The sequence below is a fragment of the Magnolia sinica genome, chromosome 12, assembly GCF_029962835.1.
Source record: "Magnolia sinica isolate HGM2019 chromosome 12, MsV1, whole genome shotgun sequence".
In the NCBI taxonomy this organism is placed as follows: domain Eukaryota; kingdom Viridiplantae; phylum Streptophyta; class Magnoliopsida; order Magnoliales; family Magnoliaceae; genus Magnolia; species Magnolia sinica.
This window is the reverse complement of record NC_080584.1, coordinates 35,404,206-35,417,815: the sequence shown is the minus strand read 5'-3', so window position 1 is coordinate 35,417,815 and position 13,610 is coordinate 35,404,206. Positions and strand designations below refer to the sequence as shown.

The window sequence follows — 13,610 nt, the reverse complement described above, 5'->3', positions numbered from 1 at the left end:
CCTAAACCTATAGCTTATAACCTAAACCTAAACCTTAACCTAAACCTAAACCAAAACCTTAACCTAGACCTATAACCTTAACCTAAACCAAACCCTATGACCTAAAACCTTAACCTATAACCTATAACCTAAACTTATAACCTATAACCTAACCTTAACCTAAACCTAAAACCTAAACCTTAACCTATAACCTAAAACCTAAAACCTAAACTTAAACCTAAACCCTAAATGTATTCTCAAATCCCTAAACCTAAACCTACACCAAATCCTAATCTCAACTCCCTAACCTAAACCTAAACCTAAACTTGAAAACCCAAACCTAAACCCGATCTCGAACCTGATCCCGATTTTCTAAACCTAAACCTTAACTTATTCTCAATTCTCTAAACCTATAGCTTATAACGTAAACCTAAACCCAAACCTAAACTTAAACCTAAACCTTAACCTAGACCTAAACCTTAACCTAAACCTAAACCTAAACCTATAACCTAAACCTAAACCCAAACCCAAAACCTAAATGTATTCTCAAATCCCTAAACATAAACCTACACCTAATCCTAATCTCAACTCCCTAACCTAAACCTAAACTTAAACTTGAAAATCCAAACCTAAACCCGATCCTGAACCCGAACTCGATTTCTTAAACCTAAACCTTAACCTATTTTCAATTACCTAAACCTATAGCTTATAACCTAAACCTAAACCTAAACCTAAACCTAAACCTTAACCTAAACCTAAACCTAAACCTATAACCTAAACCTAAGCCTAAACCCAAAACCTAAATGTATTCTCAAATCCCTAAACCTAAACCTACACCTAATCCTAATCTCAACTCCCTAACCTAAACCTAAACCTAAACTTGAAAACCCAAACCTAAATCCGATCCTGAACCTGAACCTGATTTCCTAAACCTAAACCTTAACCTATTCTCAATTCTTATAACCCTGAAGCTTATAACCTAAACCTAAACCTAAACCTTAACCTAAACCTAAACCTAAACCTATGACCTAAAACCTTAACCAATAACCTATAACCTAAACTTATAACCTATAACATAACCTTAGCCTAAACCTAAAACCTAAACCTTAACCTAAAACCTAAAACCTAAACCTAAACCTAAACCTACAACCTAAATATATTCTCAAATCCCTAAACCTAAACCTACACCTACACCTAATCCTAATCTCAACTCCCTAACCTAAACCTAAACCTAAACCTAAACCTAAACTTGAAAACTCAAACCTAAACCAGATCCCGAACCCGAACCCGATTTCCTAAACCTAAACCTTAACCTTTTCTCAATTTCCTAAACCTATAGCTTATAACTTAAACCTAAACCTTAACCTAAACCTAAACCTAAACCTATAACCTAAACCTAAACCTAAACCCAAAACCTAAATGTATTCTTAAATCCCTAAACCTAAACCTACACCTAATCCTAATCTCAACTCCCTAACCTAAACCTAAACCTAAACTTGAAAACCCAAACCCGATTTCCTAAACCTAAACCTTAACCTATTCTCAATTCCTATAACCCTAAAGCTTATAACTTAAACCTAAACCTTAATCTAAACCTAAACCTTAACCTTAACCTAAACCTAAACCTATGACCTAAAACCTTAACCTATAACCTATAACCTAAACTTATAACCTATAACCTAACCTTAGCCTAAACTTAAAACCTAAACCTTAACCTATAACCTATAACTTAAACCTAAACCTAAAACCTAAATGTATTCTCAAATCCTTAAACCTAAAACTACACCTAATCCTAATCTCAACTCCCTAACCTAAACCTAAACCTAAACTTGAAAACCCAAACCTAAACTTGATCCCGAACCTGAACCCGATTTCCTAAACCTAAACCTTAACCTATTCTCAATTCCCTAAACCTATAGCTTATAACCTAAACCTAAACCTTAAGTTAGACCTAAACCTAAACCTTAACCTAAACCTATAACCTTAACCTAAACCAACACTTATGACCTAAAACCTTAACCTATAACCTATAACCTAAACTTATAACCTATAACCTAACCTTAACCTAAACCTAAAACCTAAACGTTAACCTATAACCTGAAACCTAAACCTAAACCTAAACCCTAAATGTATTCTCAAATCCCTAAGCCTAAACCTACACCTAATCCTAATCTCAACTCCTTAACCTAAACCTAAACGTAAACTTGAAAACCCAAACCTAAACCCGATCCCGAACCTGAACCCGATTTCCTAAATCTAAACCTTAACCTATTCTTAATTCCCTAAAGCTATAACCTATAACCTAAACCTATAACCTAAAACCTAAACCTAAATGTATTCTTAAATCCCTAAACCTAATCCTAAACCTAAAACCTAAATGTATTCTCAAATCCCTAAACCTAAACCTACACCTAATCCTAATCTCAACTCCCTAACCTAAACCTAAAAACCATATGGTTAGACCATTCCTTTTGTGTCAATTTCATTCCTCTTTGAGTTTTTATTAATTCATTAAGAAAAAAAATGGTTATACATGATGCACTTCTTTCACTTTATTTTTTTTCCCCCAATGGTCATTCTGATTTATGAATGCCATGATTATTTGTAGGATGATGGAATATACGAAGCTTTTACAGGAAGTGACTTTGTCATTACTAGAGCTGCATTTCGAGACAACTCTTCAAAGTACTACATAAATGACCGTGGAAGTAATTTTACAGAGTCACTAAGAAATTGAAAGGAAAAGGAGTGGACTTGGACAACAATCGGTTTTTGATTCTTCAGGTGGGTGATAGCTGAAAAAGGCTTATTTACTTATGAAAAAAAATATCATACCGTTAAAATATATCTTCTCTTTCAATTCTTTATCATTGAAATTTCAAGGTGAAGTCGAGCAAATTTCTCTAATGAAGCCAAAGATTTGTATTTTTAGCATTATTGTAATTGTAATTGTAATTGATTGAATGAAGGATTGTAATTGATTGAATGAAGGATTGTAATTGATTGTAATTGATTGAATGAAGGATTGTAATTGAATGAATGAATGAATGATTATGCAGGTGGTAATTGAATGAACAAATGATTGTATATTTTTTTAATGTACGAAATAGCTACGGATATTGACCGTAGTCGGTTATCTGACAGCTGTAGTCATTATAAAATTTGGCATATTGCTACGGATTTTTAGCTACAAATAATCTCTGTAGCTGTTTGTGGTTTTCGCTACAGATATAATTGCTACAGATTATATCTGTAGCTATTGGGGTCAATAGATACGGATTAAATCCGTAGCCATAGGTTCAAGACCTATTGTTACAAAACCTACGACTATGGTCGTGCTACTGACTAAAACCGTAGCCATAGGTCTATGGCTATGGCTTTTATTCGTAGCCTTTGCCCATTTTTTTGGTAGTGATTATTTATGATAAAGAACTTCATTTTTTCTTTTAAAAAAACAAGCTAAAATATGGGACAGCTACTCCTTTAAAAGTCATGTAGCATAGCACGCAATCTATTTGGGAGAGAGAAATCCGGCATATCTTGTTAGCTTGAGTAATTGGAAATGACGTAGACAAATGAGACCCGATATCACTAGTGTGCCTTCGACACAAACGATCCACACTCAATTATAATTTATAAGTAACTTATATATTGTTCGGGTTCAGGTTGGGTCAGGCAACCCGAGACCTCAACCCGAGCCTAACCCAAGTTTTATCAGGTTGGTGTTTCTATAGCCCAAGCTTGTGATCGGACCCAATACATCCTACTTGAGCCCAACCCAATGTCGGGTCGGTCATGGGTTGGTCGGGCTGAACCCGCCCAACTTTCAGCCCTACTCTGGACACATTCTCGATGGGCCAAACACCCTTCGATGACATCGAGGGACTATTCGATGACATCAAAGGAAGGTTCGATGACATGAAAAGTTACGTAGTGCAAAAGGCGTTATGCAGTGCGAAAAGGCACAACTTCCTGATTCAACTTACGTTCGATGACATCGAAGGCTGGTCGATGACATCAAAGGCATTACACAAAGTTTATGCAGAGTGTGTAAATTTGAGGTAGTTTTCTGAAATTAGACGGACAAGGCTATAAATATGGGTTTTTGAAGGAGTTCTAAGGTTGAATTAGGTTACAAGGAGCAGAGCCAAAGGGTGGAACATCCTCCCAAGAGTTTTTCTTCTTTCTTTCTTTATTTTTAATGTTTTCTTTAAGGGTTTTAGTCTCAATCATGTCTATGTTGCCTAAACCACTTAGCTAGGGCTACGAGGTGAAGCTTGTAGCATGTTGGGATGATTATCTTGCTTTGATTCTTGTTCTTGTCGAATCTCATTAATTTCTAGTTTGATATTAAAGGAATATTTTTAGTTTTCTATGATTTATTGTCACTCAAATTACAATAGATTCTGTGATGGTTTTGAATATCTTCTTTTCTTGTTTTGAGATTGTGAGATTGGTAAATCCTATTGTTCACCATCGTCTCCTAGGCATGGTAGATGATGGAGTCCCTTACAATCATCATAATACTCCTTCATGTGTGGACTAGATCTATGAAAAGTTCAGAGATTTGATTTTCTCATCTTCCAATTGATAGGATAGGACTCCAATTCCAATTGTGTTTTTTGAATCAAGTGAGGTAGCATCTTGATAGCTACAAGTGGATCCTTGGCACCCTAGTTTCCCTTTTATATTTGATAAATACTTCACAATTACTCTTTTATTCAGATTTTAGATTTAGATCTTATTCTAGTTCTAGTTCTAGTTGTTTTCAAAATATGTACAAGTTTAGTCCCTGTGGATTCGACCTCGACCTCACCAAGTTATTACTACATCGCGACCCTGCACTTGGGGTTGTGAACAAGTTTTTGGCATCGTTGCCTGGGACTACGGCTACATTTTTCTGAAATTAATTAGTAATGAAATTAGTTTAGGATTATGGTTAAGTTTTTAGGTTAGGATTTTCTAAATTTGATTTTAGAAACTAATTTTGTCTTCTGTTTTGTGGAATCCTAACATAGCAATCCTAATTGAGTAACTTCTCTCCAATTCTCTCTTATCTTTTTAGATTTCTTATTTTCTATCATTTTCTTTTTATTAGAACTAGTTGTTTAGTTACTTGAGGGCTGCAAGCGTTTCATGCCCAAGTGGGTTCATGCCAACACTCGACGTCTCTTGAGTGAAGGAGGATTAGTCGAAGGGTTGCCTATCCATCAACGGATTAGACACAACTTGAGATCCTCTCAGTTAATAGAAGTGATGGTTGCAAATTGACCTTACCCAGTTGAGGAGGCCCAGGATGAGAATGAGTTACATCATGCACCCCTGCCTCGTACTTTATGAGATTATTTATAACCGACGGGGGTGAGTACACCTTCCTGCATGATATTCTCATTGAATGTAGGATTGTGGATATTAAACCAGGGTAATTCACCTCCTCCCTAAGTTTCATGGACTGGAGTCTGAAAGTCCATATTTGCATGTGAAAGAGTTTGATGAGATAATATCTACATTACACTTCCCAAATGTGTCTGAGGACACAATAAGACTAAAATTATTCCCGTTCTCCTTGAAAGAAAAGGCTAAGTCATGGTTATATTCCTTAAGACCATGGTCCATTGGCACATGGGATGAAATGACAACAGAGTTCTATAAAAATTTCTTCCCATATCATAAAATGAATACCTTAAGGAAAGTAATCATGAATTTTGTGTAAAAAGAGGATGAGACCTTCTTCCAATGTTGGGAGCGATTTAAGGATCTCATAAATTCATGTCTACAACATGGCTACGAAACATGGCATATAACAAGCTTCTTCTATGAAGGATTGACCTCACCCATGTGCCAATTTGTGGAGATAATGTGTAAGGGGGAATTCATGAACAAGGAAGCCGATGATGCGTGGGATTATTTTAATAAACCTGTTGAAAACACGTAATCATGTGATACCTCCTCAGGAACCACCACTTCTAAGCTTACTCAATCAAAAGAAAGTGGAGTAATTTATGTTTTGAAAGAGGAAGATGTTATAAATGTAAGAGTGGCCAAACTCACAAGAAAAGTCGAGGCCATGGAACTTAAGAAGGCATAACCTAACAAGGCCGCGAAAGTTGTTTATGGTATTTGTGCTTGTAACATACATATAATTGATAATTGCCCAACAATTTCTGCTTTTTAAAGATTGGATGAGCAATCAAATGTTGTAAACAACTACCAAAGACCTTTCAGTGGACCCACCTCAAATACATATAACTCAAGTTGGAGGAACCATCCAAATTTTAATTGGAGGAATGGACAAATGGCTACTCCTCAAGGGATCCTTAACTAATTTCTGAATCAAAGGAAACCTCAAGAGGATTCGGTCTTAAAACATATGCAAAATCAAGAGCTTTTCAATCAAGGTATGCTATAAGCCTTTCAAGATCTTACAAAGGTCAAATAAGGGCTTGAGACGAACAAATTGATTGAGGAGAAAGGGATCCTTCCGGCTCAACCTCTCCCCAACCCTAAACCGCAATATGAAAGAAAAGACCGAAGCTCTTCAAATTAAATGGAGCAGGCTAAGTCTATCACCACTCTTATGAGTGGGAAGATTATTGACAAAATTATTCCGGTGAGGGCTGAAAAGCCTAACGACCTGGAAGAAACTAAGAATGATAGACCTAGCAATGCCCTACATGAGGAAGGACAGAAAAAAGTGAGTAAGTCGATTGCATCATTCCCCCAGTGGTTGATTGCACCAAAACCTCTAGCTAACTCACAGGATATTCTAGAGGTGTTAAAACAAGTGAAAGTTAACATCCCTCTGTTGGACGCTGTGAAACAAATCACCTCTTATGCCAAATTTCTGAAAGATTTATGTACAACCAAAATACGGCAGAGTATTCAAAAGAAATTTTTTCTGATAGAAAAGGTGAGTGTCATCCTCAAGAAAGATGTGCCACAAAAATATAAAGATCCTGGTAGCCTAATTATCACTTGTATAACTGGGAATCACCAGATTGAGCATGCACTTCTTGACTTGGGAGTTAGTGTTAATTTGATTCCTTTCTTGGTATATGAACAATTCGGTTTATGTGAATTAAAACCCACCCGGACCACATTACAACTTGTTGATCGTTCAGTTCATGTGCTGAGAGGGATGATGGAAGATGTGTTGGTTCAAGTTGACAAATTATACTATCCAGTAGATTTTATTGTCCTGGATACTCATCCCATCGCAGATTTGAGTACTCAGATCCCTGTCATCCTTGGTCACCCATTCCTTGCTACATCCAATGCCATTATTAATTGTAGGAATGGAGTTATGAATTTGTCTTTTGGGAATATGACATTGGAGCTTAATATCTTTTTCAACATGAGTAAACAGTTATAGGATGTTGATGATATCCACGACATTAACTTGATAGATTCTTTTATGGAAGATAGAGTACTCTTGAATCTATACTTTGACTCTCTAGAGATGTGCTTAGCCCACTCCCTTGATTTAGATGATGACATGATTAGGGAGATGAATGCCTTACTTGATGATACGTCGGTACTTGAAATTAGCCGGTGGAGGCCATAATTTGAGAAATTGCCCTAAACTGATGTAGTGCATCTACTGTTTAGTCTCAAAGAACCGAAGCTTGACCTAAAACCTTTGCTTGCTGATCTTAAATATATCTACTTAGGTTATGATGAGACATACCCGGTGGTGATTTCTTCCCACCTGGAGAAAGAATAAGAGAGTATGCTTATTTCTACTCTCATTAAGCATAAAGGAGCCATTGAATGGTCGATTGCGGACCTCAAGGGAATTGATCCTTTGATTTGTACTCACCGCATTAAACTTGAGAATAATGCAAAAACCTCCCGACAACCACAATGTCTATTAAATCCAAATATGAAGGAAGTGGTTAAAGGTGAGGTACTTAAGGTATTGGATGTGGGTATCATTTACCCTATATTTAACAATCAATGGGTTAGTCCAACTCAGGTGGTTCCTAAGAAGTCTGGAATCACCATCGTAGCCAATGCCAACAATGAACTCGTGCTAACTAGAGTCACTACTAGTTGGAGAATGTGTATTGACTACAGAAAATTGAATACTATCACATGGAAGGATCACTTTTCTTTGCCCTTTATTGATCAAATTTTAGAAAGGCTAGTTGGTCACTCTTACTATTGCTTCCTTGATGGATTTTCGGGCTACAATTAGATAGAGATAGCCCTTGAAGATCAGGAAAAGACAACATTCACATGCTCCTATGGCATCTTTGCTTACCAAATAATGCATTTGGACTGTGTAATGCCCCCACCACCTTTCAGTGATGCATGTTGAGTATATTTTTTGACATGGTAGGGCAATATTTAGAGGTCTTCATGGATGACTTCTCTATTTTTGGTCCATCCTTCTGCAAGTGTTTGGAAAATCTAAATAATGTGCTGAAGCGATGTAAGGAGAAGAACTTAGTTCTAAATTGGGAGAAGTATCATTTTATGATTTCTAAGGGAATAGTTCTTGGACACATAATTTTATTCAAGGGAATTGAGGTAGGTTTTGATTTTTCCATCGATGGCTTTCATGCTATGTTCAATCTTTTCAATGATCTTCAATAGGTAGCCCTTTTCGACGACAACTGTTTTTTAGCTGGGTATTTTCTTTTTCTTTCTTTTCAATTCTTCTGATTGAACATAATGGACAAATTTCCTAGGTTGGTTCCTTCCATGCTTAATAATCATAAAGTTATCACTTCAATATCAAACTAAAACCCGAATGTGTAAGCTAGATGTGACATGTGAAATCATGACTCAATCAATGTTTAAAACTTTTAATCATGGATTAATAATTTGAACTTATTTTGAAATCTAACAAGTAACTAAATCTAAAAGTCATAAATCATCAACATTAAGTATCTTATAATTCTAATTCATGGATTAATTTCAAAATCACTTAAATTTACAGAAATTTTTAAAAAATTTCCACAAATATTGCTCAAAGACTAAGAAAATACTGATTATCTTGCCTAATCCACACAAAAACTTATTCACAACTCCAAGTGTAGGGTCGTGATGTAGCAATAATCTCGGTAAGATTGAGGTCAAATCCATAGGGATTGATCTTGTACATTTCTGAAATTAACTAAAAGTAGAACTAGAAGAAGATGTAAATCTAATTTTGGAATTAATTGAAAGAGTAATTGTAATTAAAGTGATTAAAACTAAGAATTTAAAGGTGGGAACTAGGGTTTCCAAGGATCCACTTATAGAGATCAGGGATTTACCTTGCTTGATTCAGGAAATCCAACTGGAATTAGAGTCCTACCCTATCCAATTGGAAAAGAGTGATAATTGAATCTCTGAACTTCTCATGGATCTAATCTCAGTAGATGAGAGTTGTGAGGATTGGAAGGGATTCCATCACCAAACTATGCCCATGGGATGATGGCAAACAAAAGGATATACTAATCCCACAACCGATCATAGGAGGATTGTGAAGATTAGGAAGGATTTCGTCACCCTACCATGCCCATGGGACGATGGCGAACAACGGGCCTTACTAATTACACAATCTCAAATCAGGAAAAGAAGATATTCCAAGCAATTGCATATCTATTGTAATTTGAGTCACAACAAACCATTAAACACTAAAAATATTTCTTAATAATGACCTAGAATCTAAGAGAGTTTAACATAACATGAATCAAAACAAAGAAAACATCCCAATCACACTACAAGCTTCACCTCTTAGCCTTAGGTAAGAGGTTTAGCCAATCATAAACATGATTGAACTAAGAACCCTTAACAAAACAAAAAGACCAACTAAGGAGAAGAAGAAAAACTCCTGGATGGCGGCTCAACCCTTTTTCTCCACTCCTCAAACCCTAAAAGATACCTAAGAACATACTAGGGACTCCTATTTATAGTTTTAGAACGTCTCCTTGCGAATCGACTTGGAAAAATCCTGAAACTGCCTCACATTTACGCAGTTCGCACAAAATCTGTGTAACCTTAGACTAGTCGAAGAAAACCTTCGACTAGTCGAGGATAATGGTAATTTAGAGGATTTTATTGCTGGAGTTTGAGTCAAAGTTTCTTCGACTATTCGAGCCAGAGCTTAGACTGGTCAAAGAAGGGCTTAGACTAGTCGAGAATCACTTGATTTCCTTGGATCTTTGGCATGTGAATTCTTCATTTTTGGTCTTTTAAGGTCCATCCTTTGCTTTGGTGATTCTTGAGTGTTAAATCCATGCTTTTAACACTATTTTTAATCCAAGCTCTTAAATTCACCTTGCAACACAAACATGAGTAAAATAGGACATTAAACACTATCATGTTCATAAAATCAGGATATAAATAGGGAATAATATGCAATATTTGACCATTAATAGTAAGCAAGGTAAAAATTGATTTTATCTTTAACCTACCTCCACCCAAGAGCATACGTAACGTATGATCCTTCTTAGGACACGCCGGATTCTATAGACGATTTATAAAGGACTTTAGTCATCTCTCTTGTCATTTATGCAATCTATTTTAAAAGGATGTACCATATGAGTGAACTAAACAATGCCAAGAAGGTTTCACTCAGCTTAAGGGCATGTTGACTATCGCACCTATCATGCAGCCACCCAACTGGAGCATACCTTTTGAGATTATGTGCAACGCATCTAACTATGCTCTTGGGGTGGTGTTAGGCCAAAGAAAAGAAAAGAAGACCTATGTGATTCACTATGCAAGTAAAACTTTAAATTCTGCACAAGTGAACTACTCTACTATAGAGAAAGAACTCTTAGTCATAGTGTTCGCTTTGGACAAATTTAGGTTCCACTTGATCAGGCCAAGATCATCATTTGCATTGATCATGCGGCACTGAAGTACCTTCTTTCTAAGAAGTACCTTCTACTCTAAGAATTTGATATGAAAATATGATACAAAAAGTGAGTATAGAATGCAGTCGCTGACCATCTCTCCAGACTTGACTTACCTAATTCCCTTGAGCCGACACCAATAAACGATATGTTCTCTGACGAACAATTGTTTAAAATTTCCCAATTACCTTGGTTTGCTAACTTTGCAAATTATCTTGCCATAGGTTTCACACCAACATATTGGATGTGCAAGATAAGAAAATTCTTTGCTGAGGTACGAAAGTTTTTTCTAGGATGATCCTTATCTATTTAAATATTTTTCATACCAAATTCTAAGTAGATGTGTGCCAGACAATGAACACCAGAGTGTTATCTCATTTTGTCACTCTTAGGCCTGTGGTTTCACTTTTCTGCTAAAAAGACCATGGCCAAAATTCTACAGTGTGGCTTTTACTGGCCATCTATATTCAGAGATACTCATGAGTTTTGTATAGCTTGTGACCGTTGTTAGAAATTGAGAGGATTGTCCCATCGAAATATAATGCTACTAAACCCAATTTTTATTATTGAAGCATTTGATTGCCGAGGCATCGATTTCATGGGGCCATTTTCCTAATCCTTTGGAAACAGTTACATTCTATTGATGGTAGACTATGTCACTAAGTGGGTTGAAGCGATCCCATGCCAGAATAATGATCATCGAACGGTCATTCAATTCGTTTAAAAAAATATCCTTTCCCGATTTGGAACGCCTTGGGCCATCATTATTGATGAAGGTTTACACTTTTGTAATAGGCTATTTGAGAACTTAATTAAGAAATATGATATCTCTTATAAGGTGAGCACTCCATACCACCCATAAACAAGCAGGCAAGCTAAGATTTTCAATAAGGAAATTAAACAAATTCTAGAGAAAACGGTTAACCCTGACCATAAGAATTAGTCAATCCACTTGACCAATGCTTCATGGGCTTACTGTATGGCTTTTAAGATCCCCATTGGAATGTCTTCATTTAGACTCATCTATGGGAAAGCTTGCTACTTGCCTGTAGAGCTGGAGCATAGAGCCTACTGGGCTATTAAAAATCTGAACTTTAACTTAGACAATATTGGCTCACTGTGCAAACTTCAACTAAATGAACTTGAGGAAATTCAAAACGACGCTTATGAGAACTCAAAAATTTACAAGGACAGTATAAAAGTGTTTCATGACAGGAAAATCCTTCGAAAATTATTCATAACCAGTCAAAAAGTCCTTTTGTACAATTCTCGGTTACATCTTTTTTCGGGTAAGCTTCGATCTCGTTAAATCGGCCCTTTCATTGTTACTAATGTATATCCTCATGGGGTTGTTGAGATAAAGAATCCGACGAATGACAATGTTTTCAAAGTGAACGGACATCGTTTAAAGCCATTTGTTGAGAAGTTCGATTCAAAGGATATGTCCATCCCTCTGATTGATCCTATGTATCTAGATTGATCTCTTAGTCTGATGGAGGTGTAGTTAGGTTTATTGCTTTCATAAAATTTAGGATTAGGATAGTTTATTTTTAGTAAGTTTAGTCTTCATGCTAACCCATTTACATGTTGAGGACTTTGGAAAAGCCACAATTCTCCTTCTTCAGGTACTACCTTTCCATTACTTCTCCTTTCTTTTTGTTATCTCATGTGTATTGGATGCTTAGATCTTATACATTGAGGACAATGTAGGTTGTAGGTTGGGGTATGGATTAGGTAAACTAATAAGTGTTTTCTATGTCTATGAGCAAAATTTTTAAAAAATTTCAATTTCTCAAATTACAAACATGTTTGGAAAGTGATAGTTTGTGTGCTTAAGAATGTTTTGAGTGTGTTGATAAGATGGAGATTGAATTTTTGAATTGTTGGAGTTTGAATATCATGTTGATCTAAATCACAAGACACATTCAATTTGCCTTCTGTGAGTTGTGCTAGAATTTCTGATTCTTAGCATGTGAATCATTGATAGATGTTGAGAATTAAGTCTGGAGAATTTTATCCACCTTAAAAAGATGAAAAGAACCAGTTAACACACAGTAAGATCGACAAAAAGGTCATGACTAATGAAAAGACTGGAAAAGAATCAATAAATAAAAAGGACCGTCCATATAAAATCAAAAACTGAAAAAAGAAGGAAAATGGGATAAGTTCGGAATTAACACTTGATTATTCGATTAGTATTGAAGTGATGAGCATGGCTAACATTATGAAAGGATAGTATTTTTTTTTTTAGAAAGTAAGTTGGAATTCACTAAGCACAAACTTAATATATGAACTTATGCTCTTAAAGTGATTGATCAAGAACCTATTTGATTGATTGCTCGTATGATTTGGCTCTAGGTTTTCAAATTTCCACTCTCGCCTCTTGAGGTATACTCATTCATACTTGTTTACACAAAATATTGTTTTCTAGAAGTGATTTGAACATTGAGATTTGATTATTATGTCACACATGTTTTGCTCGGGACTAGAAAAATGTTGGCTGGAGGGTTTGTTGAGTGTCAAATATTGCATATTTTCCCCTATTTATATCTTGGTTTTATGAACATGATAATGCTTAATGGGTATATTTTATACATGTTTGTATTGCGAAGTGAGTTTAAGAACTTGAATTGAAAAGAATGTTAAAAGCATGGATTTAATGCTTAAGAATCACTAAGGCAAAGGATGTATCTTAGGAGACCAAGATTGAAGATTTCAAGACCCCAATATTCAAGGAAATCAAGTGGAGAAGAATGGAAGTCGAAAGTGCAAAGTGTAAAA

At 35.8% G+C, this 13,610-nt stretch overlaps 1 non-coding gene across 1 annotated transcript; it reads right to left on the bottom strand.

Annotated features, from left to right (window-relative positions):
* Positions 1–5,658: 5,658 nt before the first annotated feature.
* LOC131222106 (small nucleolar RNA R71) lies at positions 5,659–5,766 on the bottom strand. The gene has a single exon (XR_009159814.1). It is a non-coding gene; the product is annotated as a small nucleolar RNA R71 (small nucleolar RNA).
* Between the last annotated feature and the right edge of the window lie 7,844 nt (positions 5,767–13,610).